Genomic DNA, 19,642 nt, shown 5'->3' with positions numbered 1-19,642 from the left:
TTGAGAATAAAGCATGCAAAATTTACTAGAAAGACCACGTAAATCTTTTATACCTACATCCTACGTGGATACATGCGACCAGTACCCAGTTACGCACATATGACCTTTAACTATCTGGTAAGAACTAGCACTGACGAAATCTTCAACAAACTTAACATTATGTCAATTAAACAACCCTACGCTAAAACAGTACTCTTTTACATTCATAAATACAACACACAAAAATAACATCTAACACGAATATTAGAAACACTAGATCTCAAGGTCAAAAACATATCCAACGGGCAAATGATAAAAGTTTTTTTAAATAATAATGTTAAAACATATAAACGTATTTATATTTTTAGAAAATACTACTTTTTCAATAAATATTTTAATAAATATCTTTCCGAATAACAAAAATTATACATTTTTAATACTATTATAGTATTATGATTGGGTATTTGTAGAGATTTTTTATGTAAACATATATATATATTACAATAAAATAATTGACATTTTTACCTTAAACATACATTTTTTACTTTTTCATTCCGATATTGCCTGACGATAGGCCACACAAACCCTAAATCCCTACATTATTCAAAACGATTCAATAACCTATTTATTTAGAAAAAAAATCGGTTTATACAAAAATTCTACGATACTCGCGGATTGAAATTTTCAATCCGCGAAATCGGATCTTTTTTTCTTACAAAAGACGGAACATAATTTAAGGGTCACAAAATAATACCAAAAATAATTTAAAAAAAAGCCAGCCAGTACGAAAGAAGGTGCCAATTCGTGGGAATATCCCCAGCAATTTGCAACCTTAAATCCAACATTTGGGCAAAAAAGCTTCCTATACTATTATGATACTAAACACTACAACAAAATCCCAATCTCATTCAAAACTCACAACAACATTAAAACTATAATAATTAAAATAAAATAACCTTGTTTGAATACCACTTTATTGTATATATTTATAACCAACCGGTTTCAGTTCAACCCGAACCTTCATCAGGGTTAATAAAAACACATCTAATATGTTTTTATTATAATTATGTATACCCACAAAGTGTTTGCTAGAAGTGAAAAAAAAAATTATAACTTTTAAATCTCAAATAAAAAGTTGCAAACGAAACATAACACCAAATTCAGACTGAAACCTAAACCACTCAACTGAACAACAAAACATCATGACATACTATCCATACTACAAAATTTGTAATAATATCATTAATTCTATTTGGTACAAAAAAGGAAGATAATAAAAAACACAGTTAGAAGCAAATCGCGGTAGGTACTGGCGCCGCCATGCTCCATAGTGTCAGTTACGAGTAGCTATCAATATACACATATTTTTTTAATAAGAATGTCTTACTATTATATATCTAACTATTGACGTAATAGCTACCTATTAAATTTAATTGTTGTTAGTATCACTTAAACAGGGCGAAGTCCAATCAAGTGCCGCCCGCAGGGCCTGGCAGCAAAAAAACCGCTTAACTGCTAGTTAATATTATTGTAGCATAATACCTAATTAATTATTGGTCATGTCACCATAAAACGAAGGTTTAATAAAGACGGTATTAATTTATTTTATCAACAAACCCATTTGAAAGTTACTTCGATTAAAATAAACAGGGTTATCCACGCACGAGCTTCACTTACACGCCAGTCGTCACAGATTAATCGCTTGCTAAAAATAAATTAGCAAGAGGCGCATCGGAAGCAACCTCTCACAGCGTTCGTGTCCAATAAGTCAGTAATGCGAGTGATAATATTGCATTCACATTAGATGCTCGGATACTGTCTGAGTGCAGAGTGGCAACCCTGTTAAAGGCAAACAAAATTTAAAAAAATTTCAGTGAATAAAAACCATACAATATCGTGTACAAGAAAAAAGTTTATTGCAGAATTGAAACTCTGCGACCTTCCACTAACCTGGCTGTCCAAGCAATCCAAGAAGTGTATTTATTTATTTTATTCATTTATTTATTACACGCCCTATGGGCTTTTCTTAAAAAAAATACAAGCATTTTGTATCAGAGTAAACACTTAAAAATTAATACAATAAAGAATAATATAAACATAATGGCAAAAATGAATCCTCACGCATATAATTGAGCTTAAAAGATTAAACAAAACAAAATAGTAGAAGCGGAGAAGTACTCGTAATATGGGTACATAGGTCTATTTGTGTCTAGAAGAATAAAAGTGATAGAATATACAACATTTATACAGATTAGTTTTCAAATGAAATATATTATTAAATATGTATTAGTAGGAATCAAAAATAATAATTTCGGTTGTGTGTCTGTTCTGCGTAACTATGGTTCAATAAACTCTAGAACTTCAATTTGTGTCATTTTGAAAATTGCAAGTATATATTTATTTATTTAGGAAATTACGTTTTTTTTTCAAATTTTGGACTGATTTGTCGAGAATTTAGACAATCCGTGATTTTTCACGGGCTTACACTATAAAATGTACAATTTGGTTGCATCGTGTACAGTAAAAAGGTTTACTCCAGAATTATTGGAACTCTGTGACCTTCCGCTATCAAGACGTTTCAAATACGAATTATAAAAAACACATATTTCATATATTTGTAATAAGCATTTACTTTGTGGCTCGTCATAATTTACAATAAAAGACAACAATTAGTTTTAGACCACTTAAGGTGGTAGGTGGTATAATGTAATTTTGTTTTAGACCACTTAAGGTGGTAAGGTGGTATAAAGTGGTCTAAAACAAATTGATACCTTTTATTGTAAACATATTTTATCTTCCAGATGTTTTACCTTGTATTTTTATTCTTTCATCTTAGGATTGAAACCGGATTCAAAGAAATGTATCATCATTAAAATCTTTGAGGCAGAGCGGGAAATTCTATGAGTTCAGGGTGTAATAATTTTCACTCTGCGGACCTTTTTATTGGAAGTTTGGCAGCATCATCGCGTCCTCCTGGTCACGGCAGCACTGTAGTAATTTTCGTTTCGTTGACCTTGAGGGCTGTGGGTCCATTGACTCAGGGATTAGATAACACCACTCTCTTGGTCCACGGGACCACTGTAGTAATTTTCTTAAGTGTTGTGGGTCAATTGACTCTAGAATTATACAACATCACTCCCCGGGTCAAGGCGTCACTGTAGTAATTTTCAATTCAATAGGCCTTGACGGCTGTGGGTCCGTTGACGCGTGGATTAAAAAACATCACTCTCTTGGTCACGGCACCACTCTAGTAATTTTCGTTCTAATGACTTAGAGAACTGTGGATCCATTGACTGTTGGTTGAGGCTAGATAATTTCGTTCTATAATATGTAGATATCCTTCCTTCCTATCCTCTCTAAGCATACTCAACAATACCTCTACAAACACATATTACAAATGTGTATTCATAATCTTAGATTGGTCAAGTTTAAAAGCACAGGTGAGTTAATTTGTAGATAACTAGTTAGAGAAGCTTATTACTGTTGTTACTGTCAGGCGGGATGCGGATGCCCCGCACATATGCCCAGATTGAAATCATTATCACCTGTCGTCTCCCGTGGCTCACCCCTATCAGCTATGCGGTCACAGATCTGTTCTGAGCAGATTATGCTGTATTCCACTAGCTTTAACTGATGTGTCTTAAATCCTTTGAAAAACCCTAACTAACTAACTAAATTACATAATTATAATGAAGTCATTTTAAACTGCTAGACAGCAGTTTGTCAAAAGTAATAATAATGCACTTATATTATTATTTTAAATAACAGAAGTACGATATTCATAGTAAATAAAATTGATACAACTGAAAAACTAATAAAGATTCAAAAAGTATAAAGAAAATCAGAAAGCAAAAAAATTTCAGTATAAAAAGTTTTTGTTCACATAATAATTTTTTTCAGCATGCATCTCCTTTTGAAAATTAGTTCACAACTTTTTTATTGAGTTATAAATTGAAATTATATTCTAACATTCTTTATTTATTTAGAAATCTGGGAATAACACGTCCCTCGTTTGAGGTTAGTCTACAATAGATTTTTTTTAATTTTACAGTATAGCACGAATAGATCCTAGACTTAAAGAATTGCTTAGCAATGATTCAGGTACGTAAATGTCTTTTTGTTGAGTAATTTGACAATGGAATGTTGTTAAAATTTTGAACTAAATTAAGATTTATTATGACTTGCTATCGTAAACTCTCGTTGCTGCTCCCCATTATATCCGTACTGTCTTGCGTTAGAAGCATAGCCTATCCCAAAAGAGAGCGAAAAGTATCAAACAATAGTTACAATTGATTTTAAACTGCCATTTTTTGTTGGTTAGTAACTGCTTTGAACACTAGAAGCAAGGTGTGTGGGCAGAGTTATTTTTTAATTTTTGACGACAATATTAGCAATTTCTAAACGAAAATCTGAAACAGAAAAATCAGAAAAGGATACGGTCACATCTAGGACTCGAAGCCAGTACTCTTGCCTTGCCTGGGCACCGCTCTACCACTGAGCTAATGGGACCCTATCCCCTTCGATCACATTTAAAGAAATTTATTTAAAGAACTACATAAAGAAAATGAAGACAATGTTGTACAAGGGTCCTGGGTTCGAGTCCTAGATGTGACCGTATCCTTTTCTGATTTTTCTGTTTCAGATTTTCGTTTAGAAATTGCTAATATTATCTTCAATAATTAAATATTACAATTTGGGGTTTTACTCAATAAAGTTTTATTCCAAAAACTAAAGATCTAATAATAATATTATTTAATAATAATAATATTTTTCAGTCAATGATATCCAACTGATCTCCCGTGCTGAGGATTTCATTAACTTAAAATTTTGTAGTATGGATAATATGAAGTTATTATAAATATATTGATGGCGTTTCTTCTGAAATAATAAAAAATATATTACATGGCGTTTTTTTGTTCAGTGGTGGTTTCTGTTTGAGTCTGTATTTATTGTCAGTGAATTATCTATTTCTGATCTCCTTATGTTTTGTATTCAGTTTTTTAATACGTAAATTTTATAATATTATTGTGAGTTTTGAATGAGATTGGAATTTTGTTCTAGAGTTTAGTACCATAGTGTAGGAAACTTTTTGTCCAAATTTTGTATTTTTAGTTGCTTGTTGGATATGCTTTTGACATGTTTTAGAATATAGTTGTTTAGCTTTTAGTCTATTGAAAATGGAGGCATGACGTTTTTCATTTGTTAAAATAAAATCCCTTTCTATTGATTCACAAAAACAGTTCCAATCTGACTTCGATAAATAACTTCTGTTCAAAAAGCCATTTCATTTAAATTTAATTCAAGGGTCGTTCAGGACAGTTATTCGTTGCATCAATTCATGCAAATAACTTCCATTAAAAATACGTATTACAAAGCCGCGCTAAACGAATGCAGTTTTTGCGCAAATAAAACGCCTCCGTTCTAATTACTTCTCGGATACGAGACGGACACGAACCCGGTCGATGCAACGCATTACGTACCCGCTTGATACACTCTGTACACTACATACCCTGCCCAATCTCAGGCCAATAAATCCGTTCTTGTTAGTGCCAAAGCGACATAAAAAGATGCAAACGATTTCAGATATTCACGCCGCAAAGGCTTCGCAAAATCAACCGATAATTACACCCCTAATTTGACTAATGGTGCTTTTAACAAGGCTCACGACACCTCGTTGTCCGCCATTATCCAAAAAGCTTTAAACTCAAGGACCCAAAAAGCCTTAACTCAACGACAAAAAAATCGATTTCAAATTTCACCTTTGCAAACTCCCATTCCAAACGGTAGCCGCTTATGTAATCGTTGGGAGAGTGCGATTGGAGCGTACGCGATTTTGGTTGAAGGGTCAGTTGTGCGAAATAATTTATCTTGTTGGAGCCGAAATCGGACCACTCTGCAGAAGGCTTTATGTGCCTAGTTATCGGTGGAAAGGTTTATCGAAGGCTTCGATCTCGTTTACTACCGCTTATTGGCATTATGTTGTCCCTGTTTAACAGTTGATAATTTCCTTATGACGTACAGCTTCGCAGGCTGCGAAGAAAGGTGAGTTGCTTTATAACTTGAAAATGCCAAAATTTCTTAAACGGGGAGCAAATTTACAATTTTAAGAATGATTTTCGAAAATATGCGTTTTTCTGTTTAATTTTTGTTGAGTTGTTTGATTATACGTCAATGATAATAGCCTCCTAAATTCGAACCAATGCTGAAGGTTGGTTAACTGGTCGTTACAATACATTTAATGTGGCAAATGATTTGAAATTAAAAAGGCGTTTTTGGCCAACTGTATGACGGGCATGAAACAACTGGGCCTAAAGGTGTATCTCTTCCCCATTTTCTTCCCTAACTTCCTCATAACATGCCGTAGTTCCACTGGCTCCGGGTGATTGGAAGCAGTTAGGACTCGTGTGCTGTATTCACATTAAAAAAAAATTAAAAAACTAAATTATCAGTAACAACAATTTTTTTTAATAAGTGTTATTCTAGATATCCGTTCCATTATTTTTCGATAGCTCACCAGGTATATTCTGTACTTAACCGTTCGGGTGCCAATCTTCGATTTTCGTCGATTCGTGTTTTAACGAAGATTGCCGATCGTCGATTTCCGTCGATTGCGTCAGTCGTGTTCTGATTCTCATTTTTTCGAAACGCCTGGACTTCGGGATCCTCCTCCGCGTGATTCTAAACCAATATTCTTTAATAAAACACCGAAAAAATCATCGAAATCCTTGAAAATTCAAAGAATTTATGGGTTTTTAAAAAAATATATAGTTTCATAAAAAATAATGTTTTTGTGGTGGCATTTTACAAGCAACTGTATGAATTTTTTGGCACTCAAACGGTTAAAATCCGTGTAAAAGCCAGCTGGTCGTAAAACCAAAAAGAATTAAAATAAAATAATTTCGGCAGCTGTCCAGTTGTTGGTGGCTGGCGCTAAGCAAGTCCAGAGATGTGACGATGATATCGTAACTATTAGGTGGTGAATTTTCATACAATTATTTTTGATCATTTATCGGTTTCCTGATTCTGCCTCCGAGCCAAGAAATATAACTTTGTTACAGGGCCCAATTTGTAGGTGTTTAATTTTAAATAATTACCTTTGGTATGGAGAGTTGTTTCAAAAGTAAATTACATTGCCTACCCTTGTAGGATGGTTCTTAATCATTTCAAAAACATCGCCGAAAGATATTTAAAAAGTTCTGACTTAATCACCTCCTTAAGTACCTGACAGCCACTTTCTTTTCATCAATTTTGGACAATCTTCGATATTGTGTCGAATATCTCAACTGCAAAAAGACTGCCTAGTAATTAAAAGTATGTTTTCGCTTATCAAAACCATCTAAGTAATGTTTTTATCAGTAGTGATTTAAATCAGTTTTATGATTTCATGGTAAGGCTGATGATGTTAACGCTTACATTTATGTACACTTGTTGTACACAGTTTTTTTGATTCCTGTGGATAAATACGCATGTTTAAATATTTTTTAAATTACTTCTTTAAACACAGCAAAAATATTTTGTTGCACAATTTTAACATTTACAAATATATAAATATTTTTTTAATGATAAACTAATGTTTGAAATTCAAGGTTTTTATGCATGGCACAAAGCATAATAAATTATTATAAGCAATAATTAGTCGCCTATAATGTCAATACAAATCTCCCGAGTAAAAATAAATGCTGTTGAAATATTAGTTTATCATAAAAAAAGAATATTTGACAAGTCAAAATATTTCACCAACAAATGTAGATATAATATGTCTCGACGCCATCTAGTGGGAAATTTAGCACTAACAAAGCCTTTCCTACAAAATTTTGGTTGTTTACAGGTGTAAAAAATATAGCTTTCAGTAATTGTTGAGAGAAGCACTAGTACAGATTGAATTATTTGGGTCGGAAATAAGCTGACGTAGCTCAGTGGTTCAGAGCGTCTGATCGGACATCAGAAGGCGCGGGTTCAATTCCCGTCGGCGGCATTTATTTTTACTCGGGAGATATTTTCAATTTGTATTTATTAATACAGGCGACTAATTATTGCTTAATATAATTTAATATATTATTTTATTTAACGCACAGAGGGCTTTTACGTGTAGTTAGTACAACTTTAAGATGACAGATAATATTGAAACATAAAAGAAATACAACAAAAATAAATAAAAATACAGTGATCAAATAATAGATTAACAAAAATATAACAGAAGGTTTGTAATGTTGGAATACATATTTGATGTGATCGACCGAATTCGCACAGTTAATATTAAATAAGTCAATATCACCAAGTATTGGTTTCCCAAGTGTGAAGCCGCTGCCTAGGGAAATGGCAAATATAGTTGCGTTTGGGTATGTTGCAGTAGAATAGTGTATTTTGTCGTGTTGTTATTGTGGGTATATGTAGGTTTATGAGTTGCCAAAGTTTGCAACAATCCAACTTAAAGTTTATTATTTTAATAAAAAGGTTTAATCATTTATCTTCAAGTGTATTTATTTTTACAGTATTTAATAAGAAATTTATATATTCACAAGTGAGATATTATAACAAGAGTATAAAATAAATACTTAAGGAACTATTAAAATAGTTACAACTCAAAAATAATCATTTAATTTTAACCTTTTCTATTTTTAATATGTATTTATTAATACATATTCTATTATGATTTAAAGAATATGGGTTGCAGTACACATTTTTTTAAAAAAATTTATAGTGAATACCGCACAAGAGTCCCAACTGCTCCCGTCTGGAGCCAGTGAGACTATGGCATCCCCAATTGGGGGATGTTGTGAGGCTGAAGGTAAGTGGGGAAGGGAAAGAGGGAGGTGGGGAAGTACCTGGCTATTCAGATCTAGTCACTAAACACGGCTAAAGCCATTTGGAGCAACGTTTCAATTCTGAATGGTGGTCTTACACCAGGGCGATACTGGTAGTATCTTCCACTCTGGAACGTGCCGCAAATATACTATATATTATTTTAATTAATTAATTGTGAAATAACACAAATTAATCAAATAAAATTTATTTGCGCACGCCGGGTTCGAACCCGCGACCTTCGGAATGGCAGTCCAATGCGTTACCACTGGACTATGCCGGCCGTCAGATACATGTATATTTTACAAAATGTTGAAGTGAAACTTCTTTACCCGCGTCATGCAATTTCGAGTACCGGAGTAAAACCAACTCATGACCGAAACGAAAATGCGGGACCGATTAAAGTTCATTTGATCTAGTCAAAGTTTTGAAGTAAAATATAAATGCTTCTTAGCTCATCTCGACAACTGGCGTTGGTGGTGTAATGGTCAGCGTAGTTGCTTTCCAAGCAGTTGATCCGAGTTCGATTCTCGGCCATCGCACATAATTTTTTTGTTTTTAACGCCTTTTTTTTTTTCAATGGTTGACCATAATATCAATCCACTAAGTAATATTTTAGGCCTGTAGCATACTTGAAAAGTTAAAGAATGATATAAAATTTTTTATGATGTTAACGATAAAAAAATTAAAAAAAACATAAAATTACCATAAAAAATGGGCCAACGGCACGCGGTGTTCCCAAGCGGTCACCCATCCAAGTACTGACCGCGCCCAATGTTGCTTAACTTCGGTGATCGGACGAGAACCGGTGTGTTCAACATGGTATGGTCGTTGGCAAACGCTAAACAATATTAATTTCTATTCTACCTGCCAATAAATATATGAAAATTAGTATAAAAAAGCCCTAATAATACTGAAAACATTAGCAAGGTGTGTGCGACGTTGATAAAAATAATCATTACATACGCGCTTGAAAAAGATCGTAATTACATCCATAACTTTGCAGGAATTTTTTTTTTCAATGGTTGACCATAATATCAATCCACTAAGTAATATTTTAGGCCTGTAGCATACTTGAAAAGTTAAAGAATTTTATGATATTATTAATGATAGTAACGATAAAAAAATAAAAAAAAACATGAAATTACCATAAAAAATGGGCCAACGGCACGCGGTGTTCCCAAGCGGTCACCCATCCAAGTACTGACCGCGCCCAATGTTGCTTAACTTCGGTGATCGGACGAGAACCGGTGTGTTCAACATGGTATGGTCGTTGGCAAACGCTAAACAATATTAATTTCTACTCTACCTGCCAATAAATATATGAAAATTAGTATAAAAAAGCCCTAATAATACTGAAAACATTAGCAAGGTGTGTGCGACGTTGATAAAAATAATCATTACATACGCGCTTGAAAAAGATCGTAATTACATCCATAACTTTGCAGGAATTTTTTTTTTCAATGGTTGACCATAATATCAATCCACTAAGTAATATTTTAGGCCTGTAGCATACTTGAAAAGTTAAAGAATTTTATGATATTATTAATGATAGTAACGATAAAAAAATAAAAAAAAACATGAAATTACCATAAAAAATGGGCCAACGGCACGCGGTGTTCCCAAGCGGTCACCCATCCAAGTACTGACCGCGCCCAATGTTGCTTAACTTCGGTGATCGGACGAGAACCGGTGTGTTCAACATGGTATGGTCGTTGGCAAACGCTAAACAATATTAATTTCTACTCTACCTGCCAATAAATATATGAAAATTAGTATAAAAAAGCCCTAATAATAAGAGAGAAGAATACTAGAAGTTTCACTTCTGTCTTGCGTAGGCTTGACACACCCACTTTTTTTTTATTTATTTGTCGTCACTGTTGGTCATGTATATCTTATCAGAAAAGAGGAACTCTTGTCCCTTATAAGCAAGCCACGTATGTTTTAATATGTTTTGTATATTTTTTTTTACACTCAATATTTTTATTTAATTTATCTGTTCTGATTGTTTGATAACACAGCGCAATTCAAAAGAGAGACTGTTAAATGTTTTTATTGCTTGGTAAATATAATGGTTTTGTGTTTGTGTGTTTAAAATTAGGTTTAATAAATTTATATTTTCGTTACACATTTTGATAATGGAAGCTTGCTTAAATATATCATCGACATTTGGTAATACAAATATTTTAAAAGGTGATTGCTAGATCTCATCACCTTTAACTAAGGACGGGTTGTTTCGGAGAATTTGAACAATTCATCAAATTTCAACGTTCATTTACGGGTTCTGTGAAAGTTCTTTTCAAATTTTGTTATTATATCATTTGTCGCGCGTCGGACCTGGGGGGGGCCCTGACTTTCCCTCGGCCAGCTCAGAAGCGGGGGCGTGAGACGTCTCTCTCATAGTCAGGGTTCGGGGTCAGCGCGAGGCTCAAGAATCCATATCCCACCGTCTACACAAAACACTCCCATACAACCGCTATCCCCAAATGAAAGAGGTTAGGTTTTTATAAATCAACATTGTATTTGAGCGGCAAAATGGACATTACATGGGTGAATGACAATAGAATACAGGTTGTTACATCCTAACTAGAATTATCATCAAAGGGTTCCCTAATCTCTCTCTGGGAAATAATTAACAGCTCTCTAGACCGACAGGCAGCGTGGACGAATTTAGGTTATTAGCGGACACATTCAAGGGTAATAGGAAATGTAAGAGACTCACAGCATGGTGTTGTCGGGGTATCCTGTTGATTGCAGGACGGTGCGCCGTGTTTCAAACAAACGGTGCCAGCCTGTCGATGTTCAAAGCGCGACATTGTCGTACATTTGGCTTCTCGACCGAGCGGTGCGAATTGGAACGCGGGCGCCGAAACGAACACACGTCCAGCTAGGTCAGAGGTCGGCGCGTAAGAAGGAGGAACGAGGAGCTCGGTCGCCGGGGGTGGGGGGAACTGTAGCGGATCTTTTGCGCGTTACGTTTGACCCAGCAACTAGCCTGATAATTCCCGCTACTCAAGTTGGCAACTGTAGGGTCTTTGCGCCTAAAATCTGTTATATGACACCTCCCCCCGCGCTCGTAAAAAGGGCGACGTGGTAATGGAGCATCAGGGTTAAAAGATCCTCTATGTGCCTCCCTTGGGGTTTTTTTTTTTTTGACAAAACAAGAGTTGCCCTTAGTTTGAGAGACTTGGATGGCCAGAGAGATGCCTAGCTAAAACATAATGACTAGCTTATGCCATAGGCTAGGTAACAATATTTGTGGGGAGAAATGAGGAAGGGTACATAGCATGTTTGGAGCAAATAATTTTGGGGAGAGAGCAGGTGTGGAAACAACAAGTAAAATTATGCAATTAGAAAACAAAAGACATGGTTATGCAATTGAAAGACAAAAGACAACATTATACAATTGAAAGACAAAAAGGCATGGTTATGCAATTGAAAAAACAATAGACAACATTATACAATTGAAAAAAACAAAAGACGGAATGTTAAGGTGTGATTCTAGGGTTTCATTGGTCTGGAAGCTAAGTTTGCGTTGCGTTGGTTTTTTGGTTTCGAAGAGTTGCGAAGGAAACGAGATTTCACTGACTCTAAAAGATTACATTATCACTGTAATCTGACCCATTGAGATAACACTCAGGAGTACACTTAGGCCTTGGAAAGAACACTTTGCTTCGTTGTGGGCGTTGATGTTTGCGAAGTGGGGCTGTGGTTTGCGGGGCTGCGGCTATGGTTACAGTGGTCATTGGAGAGAGTAGTCCAGGTTCCGTAGTTATGCCAGTACGAGTCCTATGTGCTATTATGGTGGGCACGGATCGTATGTGTTGGTTGTCGGAGCATAATGTAGCTCAGGATAACTTTTTAGAGATGCGCAGTTTGTGTTTACTGGAGGGGCAAAGGGTAATTATGTTTCACCCATGACCTGGTATGTGTCACTGCATGACAGAGCAAGAGACGGTATAACTGGCATTGGCATTGAGGGCAAGAAATTTGAACTCCGGGACTAGCGTGTCCGAAAGGTAGTTCAGAGTGTCATAAAGTATAGTGGGACAACTCGGCTTGCAGTGGTGTGACAAACGTCATACATATGAGTGGTATTGTCTGTGCTTTCAGGAACAAGATGGAACAAGATGGAACAAGTGTGTAGCGAGTAGTAGTCGAGGGGCCTTTGTAACCACAGCGCAGGCTGCTAGGAGGTGAGGCTCAGCTTGGCTGCCGGAGATGGCATCCGCCTGGGCTTCTTTTTAAATCCGGGGGGAATTATTATTAAAGCAAATTTCTTGAAGTTTACCTGCCTAGGGACCAATGAAGAAAAGTTTGGAGAGAAACAAAATGTGTCCAGAAAAAATAAACAAACGAGGTTTAGCTGCCGGTCCAGAGAGTGACGAAGAGTGTGAGAGAGAGGTAGAGAGAGGTTCCTAACTAGTTTTGATTACATAAACATTATCCTTTATTAGGATGACTTGGCGTTTGCCGAATGACAAACTGTCTTGGTTGAAAAAACAACCGGCCTTCTTTGGCCTATGTTAACATACAGGTGGTAACATTTTCGTAGGATTTCAAAGAACAAGACAAAAAATTCGTGAACGAGTCACGGCAACAGCAGGGAAACTAATTCATGAATAAAGGTTGTCAGAAAAGACAGACGATACGCCAAGTGCGTATCATACATATTCAAAATTCATGAATGTGTTTTGTTGAGGAGAGAAAAAAAATGACAACATACGTGAAAGGTGAGGTAGGAAGCCTGTTGGTGACCGGAACAATTACCGATTCGAACTCGAAGTGAGGGCGAAATATGGTCGACAACAGATTTTCCACTTCATATATATGCCTGAGGGCATGGGGGTAGGGAGTGGGAGGAAAAAGGACGGGAATTGAGTTACGAAATTTGCTAGAGACTGGACTAATTTCCAATTCAACCTCTATGTGAGAGTGAAACATATTCAACCAGCAGATTTCCTGACTCTTTACATTTTAATAAAGTGGATTAATTTTAAACAGTATTTGAATACACATTGTACTAAAGAGGCTAATCTTTTGCGTGTATTTGGCAAAAGATTAGGGGTCGTTTTAAACTTCTACATGATTGTGAGAAAAGACAGACCCTAGTTCCAATTTCACAAACCTGGGATTCTTCTTATTCGTTTCCCAGACGACGAGTTTAGTGGTTTTGTGCCCATCGATTAACTCCTGCGGCACTATGCCCCATAATTGACAGTGAAGCTGAAAACTAGTCCTTTTGGGATAGTAGATATTCCTGGGCTTCTTTTCTTTTTGGAAAGCAGCAAAAACAGGAAGTCCACGGGCATTGGCGTTGAACAAAGAGGTTTCTGTGAAATACTTACGTAGTTCACATATAAAGGTTTGATATTATTTCGTTCGCACGATTCATGGTGAGTATTGTAACGTCTTCACGTATAGTGTACGAGTATGCAGTATATGCAAGGTACAACTCAATTATAGACAGAAGTCAAAGAGTGTAAAAAACAGTTCCTTAAAGGAGATGACGATGTCGATATTATGTCGTTCACACGAATCACGGTAAGTATTATTATTACGTCTCCACGTCTCGTGTACAGGGTTGTACACAATTATACACAAAGGCGGTTCTCATGACATGTTAATGACACACGACCAGATTATACACAAGGGCGGTACTCATGGCAAGTTAATGTCACACGACCAAATTATACACAAAGGCGGTACTCATGGCAAGTTAATGTCACACGACCAAATTATACACAAAGGCGGTACTCATGGCAAATTAATGTCACACGACCAAATTATAACACATGGTTATAAGTGTTAAGTAATTGTAACGAACTTCTCGTGTAGTGGTGGATTTTTTAAGGATCTCTCCTATCGCGTGACAAATTTTACATTTAAATATAATTCAACAAAAGCTAGCAGTATCATTTGATACTGTTTGCAAAGATTTGTTAGATTGACTAACTCCGTAGCCTGGAGAGGCGTACGATGGAACAATAGAGAAGATAAACAATTTTAATGTTACTTCATGTGTTACAAGGTGCAAGATGATGGTAGAAGGTATTTCTACTTACATCGTGCGATGGGTGAGAACAGGCCCATAATGGCTTTACATACTGTTCATTGTAGCGTGCAATTGGGTTGCAAACACTTGGTTAAATGGTGAGACAAAGGTTGGGTGTTTATATTATGCAACGATGATCGAACAAAGTCCTGTTGATTTACGTTGTGATATAATTATTTGCGTTCGAAGATCAGGATAACCGTAAGGTTTTACTAACCTGTCCCGTAGGGTTGAAACGTGAGGTACGAGACATACGTGACGTAACAGTAGAGAAAAGAAATCGAGATCTCGTCATACAATAAAAGACCTTGTTAGAAATTGGAGTTTGTTGGCTTTGCATAGATGTCTCTGCCTTTCCAACGGACTGAAGTTAATAAATAAGTTGATAGTTTTTTCAATAGATGTCGCCATAAATGCTCCCCTGCTAAAAGTCAATAAATAGGTTGATTTATAATTTTCTTCCTCTTCTGCAATAAACATTTCTGGCGAAACAAGTGGGTTTGAATTTCTACCTGGATCCAAAATATACATTGGTCCTTCGAGCCGGATCCGTATTATCGATTGAATCGCGGATGATAAAAGAACCAGCAAACATCTTCAACATCCAACATCAGAGGGGATCTTCAGAAAAACGGGCAAGTGACCATATCCCATATACCTACCTTATTTTCCCAGGCAGGAGAGCATGATTTATTACACAGCCGTATTTCTTTGTTTGTTTTAAAATTGAATCGGGCTGATTGTTACCAAGTGTTGTTTGAATTGATTTCATACCCATCATCGAAATTGTAGTAAGCAATAATAATTGTTACAACAATATAAAAAGAAGTTAGAATACAAAGCAAGTATTTTAAATTTCTTAAAAGATTTATTACGAGCGGTTATATTTGAAAATCCGTTAGTTTAAATTTCGAAAGTTACCGCGAGTCGGTAAAAACACCAACCCAGCCGCGAAGCAAGCTGACGCATGCGCGGTGGAGATTGTGGAGAGAATAACAATAGTGTCAAATTGTTTTCTTTTTGACAGCCATCGAGCTGTTGCATTTATAAAATTCAGATAAAATTCATTGTTTATCGGTTAATTAGTAAAGTTCTGTGATCAAGGACAGTGCACGTGTAGTGATTGATTACAAGTGATTATCATTTGACAATACGTTCTGTGAATACCTCCTTTCTTGATATTTAAAAATGGATCTCAAAACTTTGATTAACCAGCGTGGAATTTGCAAGGCGAAATTAACTAGGTTCAATGAATATATAAACGGTGATAATTTGTCGCAATCTGAAATTGAAGTCAGATTGAAGAAACTTGAACCAATTTTAGACACTTTCGACTCATTACAAGATAACATAGAAGCAATTTCGCCGGAAGAATTAACCAAAACAGAAAGGCAAGCATTTGAAAATTTATATTATAATCTTGTTGCTAAGGCTAAAGATAAATTGTTAAATAAAGTTCAGAATACAACATCACATAACATACGTTTGCCTATACTTGAGTTGCCAAAATTTAATGGGAGTTACGAAAAATGGTTGAATTTTCGGGATACTTTTGTTGCTTTAGTTGATAATAATCCATCTTTAGAAGTTATTCAAAAATTGTATTATCTGCGATCATGCCTCGAAGGTGACGCAGCTAAATTATTAACCTCACTTCCAAATAACCAGGAGAACTATCATACTGCATGGGAAATGTTAACTTCTCGCTATCAAAATATAAAAATTATTATACATAAGCACGTTGAAGCATTATTCAAATTGCCTGAAATAAAATTTGAAAATTCCGTAGCATTAAGGAATCTTATCGATGAATCCGAATTACATTTAAAATCGTTAATTAAGTTAAATATACCCACCGAAAATTGGGATATCATGTTAATATATTTATTGTCGCGAAAACTAGATAGTGAAACTCGACATCATTGGGAAGTATTTGCCACAAAAGAAAATCTACCCACATATAAAGAGTTTATAAAATATTTATCAGATCGAGTTCAGATTTTAGAATTTGCTGGAATTACTGAAGGAAAATTTAATCAAAATAAAACTTTTCCTTTCAAATACCGAAAAGAGGCTATGATTTTAACGCCTCAAATGACAAAATGTATTATTTGCAAAGGCGATCATAAGGTTTATAATTGTAAAAAATTTTTAATATTAAATACTAAGGATAGAATTATAAAGATACGTCAAGTAAATGCGTGTTTGAAATGTTTGTGCTTGGGTCATAAGCTAAAAGAATGTAAAAGTAAATACAATTGTCGTATATGCGAAAATAACTCGCACAATACTTTGTTGCATTTAAAAAAGGAAACAGATAATTCGAAGTCTCAGGATAAGGATTCACCATCAACATCAAATAATGAACCTTTAGTTACAAATCACTCTACGAAAATATCTAATAGTTTTGTTTTGTTATCTACCGCCGTTATTAAAGTGTTGAATAATAACGGAAATTTGATTAAGGCTAGAGTTTTATTGGATAGTGGTTCTCAGTCCAATTTTATAACAGAAGAATTTGCAACAAGGTTGCAATTAAAACCCAAAAGGGCAAACATACCGATTACCGGAATCCAAAACAAAATATTGAATATTAAAAATAGCATAAATTTAAGAATTTTCTCGAACTATTCACCGTATGAAAGAGACATAGAATGTCTCGTTTTGAAAGAAGTAACAAGTCATCTGCCGCAAATTTCCTTTCAGAGAAAGGATGCCAACATACCTGATGGTCTTCAGTTAGCGGATCCTGCCTTCTATGAAACAAGCTCCATAGATATGCTACTCGGAGCGGAAATCTTTTGGGAAATTATGAAGCAAGATCAACTTCGAAATGGAGACTCAGGACCCATATTACAGAGAACTGAATTCGGATGGCTGGTGTCAGGACCCATCGTCACAACAAAAATAAAAAGGCCAGTAAAATCTTGTCAACTATCATTAAATATAATCCATAAACAGATTGAAAACTTCTGGAAATTAGAAGAATTCCAACCGGTGAAGCACCGGAGCCATGAGGAGCGAGCGTGCGAGGAGATTTTCAAGGACACTTATAAAAGGAATGACAATGGTCGTTTCATGGTAAGCTTACCACAGCGCCCCTGTGTTAAACAGTTGGGAGAAACGCTGCCCATGGCGGAAAAAAGACTTTGCAATTTGCAAAGGAAATTTTCTTCAAATCCTGACCTGATGAAAAAATATAAAGAATTCATGCAGGAATATATAGACTTGGGTCACATGACCCAGTGCGAAGCACCTTCTAATGAAGATTGTTATTTTTATTTGCCACATCATGCAGTATTGAAAGAATCGAGCACTACCACTAAGACTCGAGTGGTATTTGACGGTTCAGCAAAATCATCCAATGGTATATCGTTAAACGATGCTCTCATGATAGGACCTGTTTTACAGAAAGATTTAGCCGCACAATTGATATGTTTCAGAAAACACCAGTACGCGATAACAGCCGACATTGAGAAAATGTACAGGCAAATATTGGTGCGACCCGAAGACAGAGATCTACAGCGAATAGTATGGAAAAATTTCCCGGAGGAGGAAATTCAGCATTATCGACTTAACACCGTTACCTACGGTCTGGGGCCGTCATCATTTTTAGCAACTAGATGCCTCCAGCAGCTGGGAAATGAAAATATATCATCAAACCACAAGGTCAGTCAGATTATAAAGAATAATTTTTATGTGGATGATTTAATTACTGGAGATGAAACTGAAGAAAACTGTTTAATAATTAAAGAACAACTAATATCCATCATGGAATCCGCTGGCATGAACTTAAGGAAATGGCGGTCGAATTTGCCCTCGTTATGTTCGAAGGAAGAAAACATGTCAGATATGATTATTAGTACAGATTCAAATGACAACAAAATATTAGGCCTGTCTTGGAACAATCAGCAGGATAATTTCCTATACACAGTGAAGTTATTAAAAAATCCAATTAATAGCAAACGACAAATACTGTCATGCATTGCGTCCATATTTGACCCGTTAGGATTAATAGGTCCTGTTACTGTTATTGCTAAATTATTGATGCAAAAATTGTGGCAGGCAAGGCTTCAATGGGATGAGCCTATTCCATATGATATGTTGAAGACATGGGAAGCATATGTGAATGAACTGCCTCAATTAAATAATTTAAGAATAGGTAGAAAGATAATATGTCAAGATCATGTAAATTTACAGCTACATGGATTTTGTGACGCCTCAGAAAAGGCATATTCGTCCTGTGTTTATATGGTGTCTACTGACAAATTGGGTAAGAAGTACTCCAATTTGATAATGTCCAAATCACGGGTAGCGCCTTTGAAAAGTGTTTCTCTACCCAAGTTAGAATTATGTGGAGCCGTATTACTGACAAGACTAGTGAATTACATTAAAGATGCTCTATGTACTCCGGATATACCTACTACATACTGGTGTGATTCCCAAATAGTACTGTGCTGGATCAGGGATCAGCCGGTAAGATGGAACACTTTCGTTGCTAATAGAGTGGCGGAAATCCAGGAAACCAGTCAGCCGGAGCAATGGAACCATGTACGGTCAGAAGACAATGCAGCAGACGTGCTTTCCAGAGGAATCGGCGTTTCACAGTTATTAATTTCCAGCATTTGGTGGCATGGTCCAGATTGGCTGACGTTGGATTCAGCGTGCTGGCCAAATTCCAACTCATTTTGTATTGATCCACCAGAGATCAAAACAAGCTCGGCACTGTTGTCTGCTGTGAAACAGGACTGGGACATTTTTGATAGATATTCCAATTTTTCCAAATTACAGAGAGTAACAGCATAC

At 35.7% G+C, this 19,642-nt stretch overlaps 3 non-coding genes across 3 annotated transcripts; all 3 read right to left on the bottom strand.

Annotated features, from left to right (window-relative positions):
* Nucleotides 1-9,498: 9,498 nt before the first annotated feature.
* LOC149415692 (5S ribosomal RNA) lies at nt 9,499-9,617 on the bottom strand. Its single transcript, XR_016303837.1, has one exon. It is a non-coding gene; the product is annotated as a 5S ribosomal RNA (ribosomal RNA).
* Nucleotides 9,618-9,940: 323 nt separating this feature from the next.
* LOC149415691 (5S ribosomal RNA) lies at nt 9,941-10,059 on the bottom strand. Its single transcript, XR_016303836.1, has one exon. It is a non-coding gene; the product is annotated as a 5S ribosomal RNA (ribosomal RNA).
* A 323-nt stretch (nt 10,060-10,382) lies between these two features.
* LOC149415690 (5S ribosomal RNA) lies at nt 10,383-10,501 on the bottom strand. Its single transcript, XR_016303835.1, has one exon. It is a non-coding gene; the product is annotated as a 5S ribosomal RNA (ribosomal RNA).
* Between the last annotated feature and the right edge of the window lie 9,141 nt (nt 10,502-19,642).

Source organism: Hesperophylax consimilis, chromosome 18 (assembly GCF_061612785.1).
Source record: "Hesperophylax consimilis isolate HC1 chromosome 18, BYU_Hcon_1.0, whole genome shotgun sequence".
NCBI classification, from domain to species: Eukaryota; Metazoa; Arthropoda; class Insecta; order Trichoptera; family Limnephilidae; genus Hesperophylax; species Hesperophylax consimilis.
The sequence above is the reverse complement of the archived record's forward strand: the minus strand, read 5'-3'. Positions and strand labels throughout refer to the sequence as shown.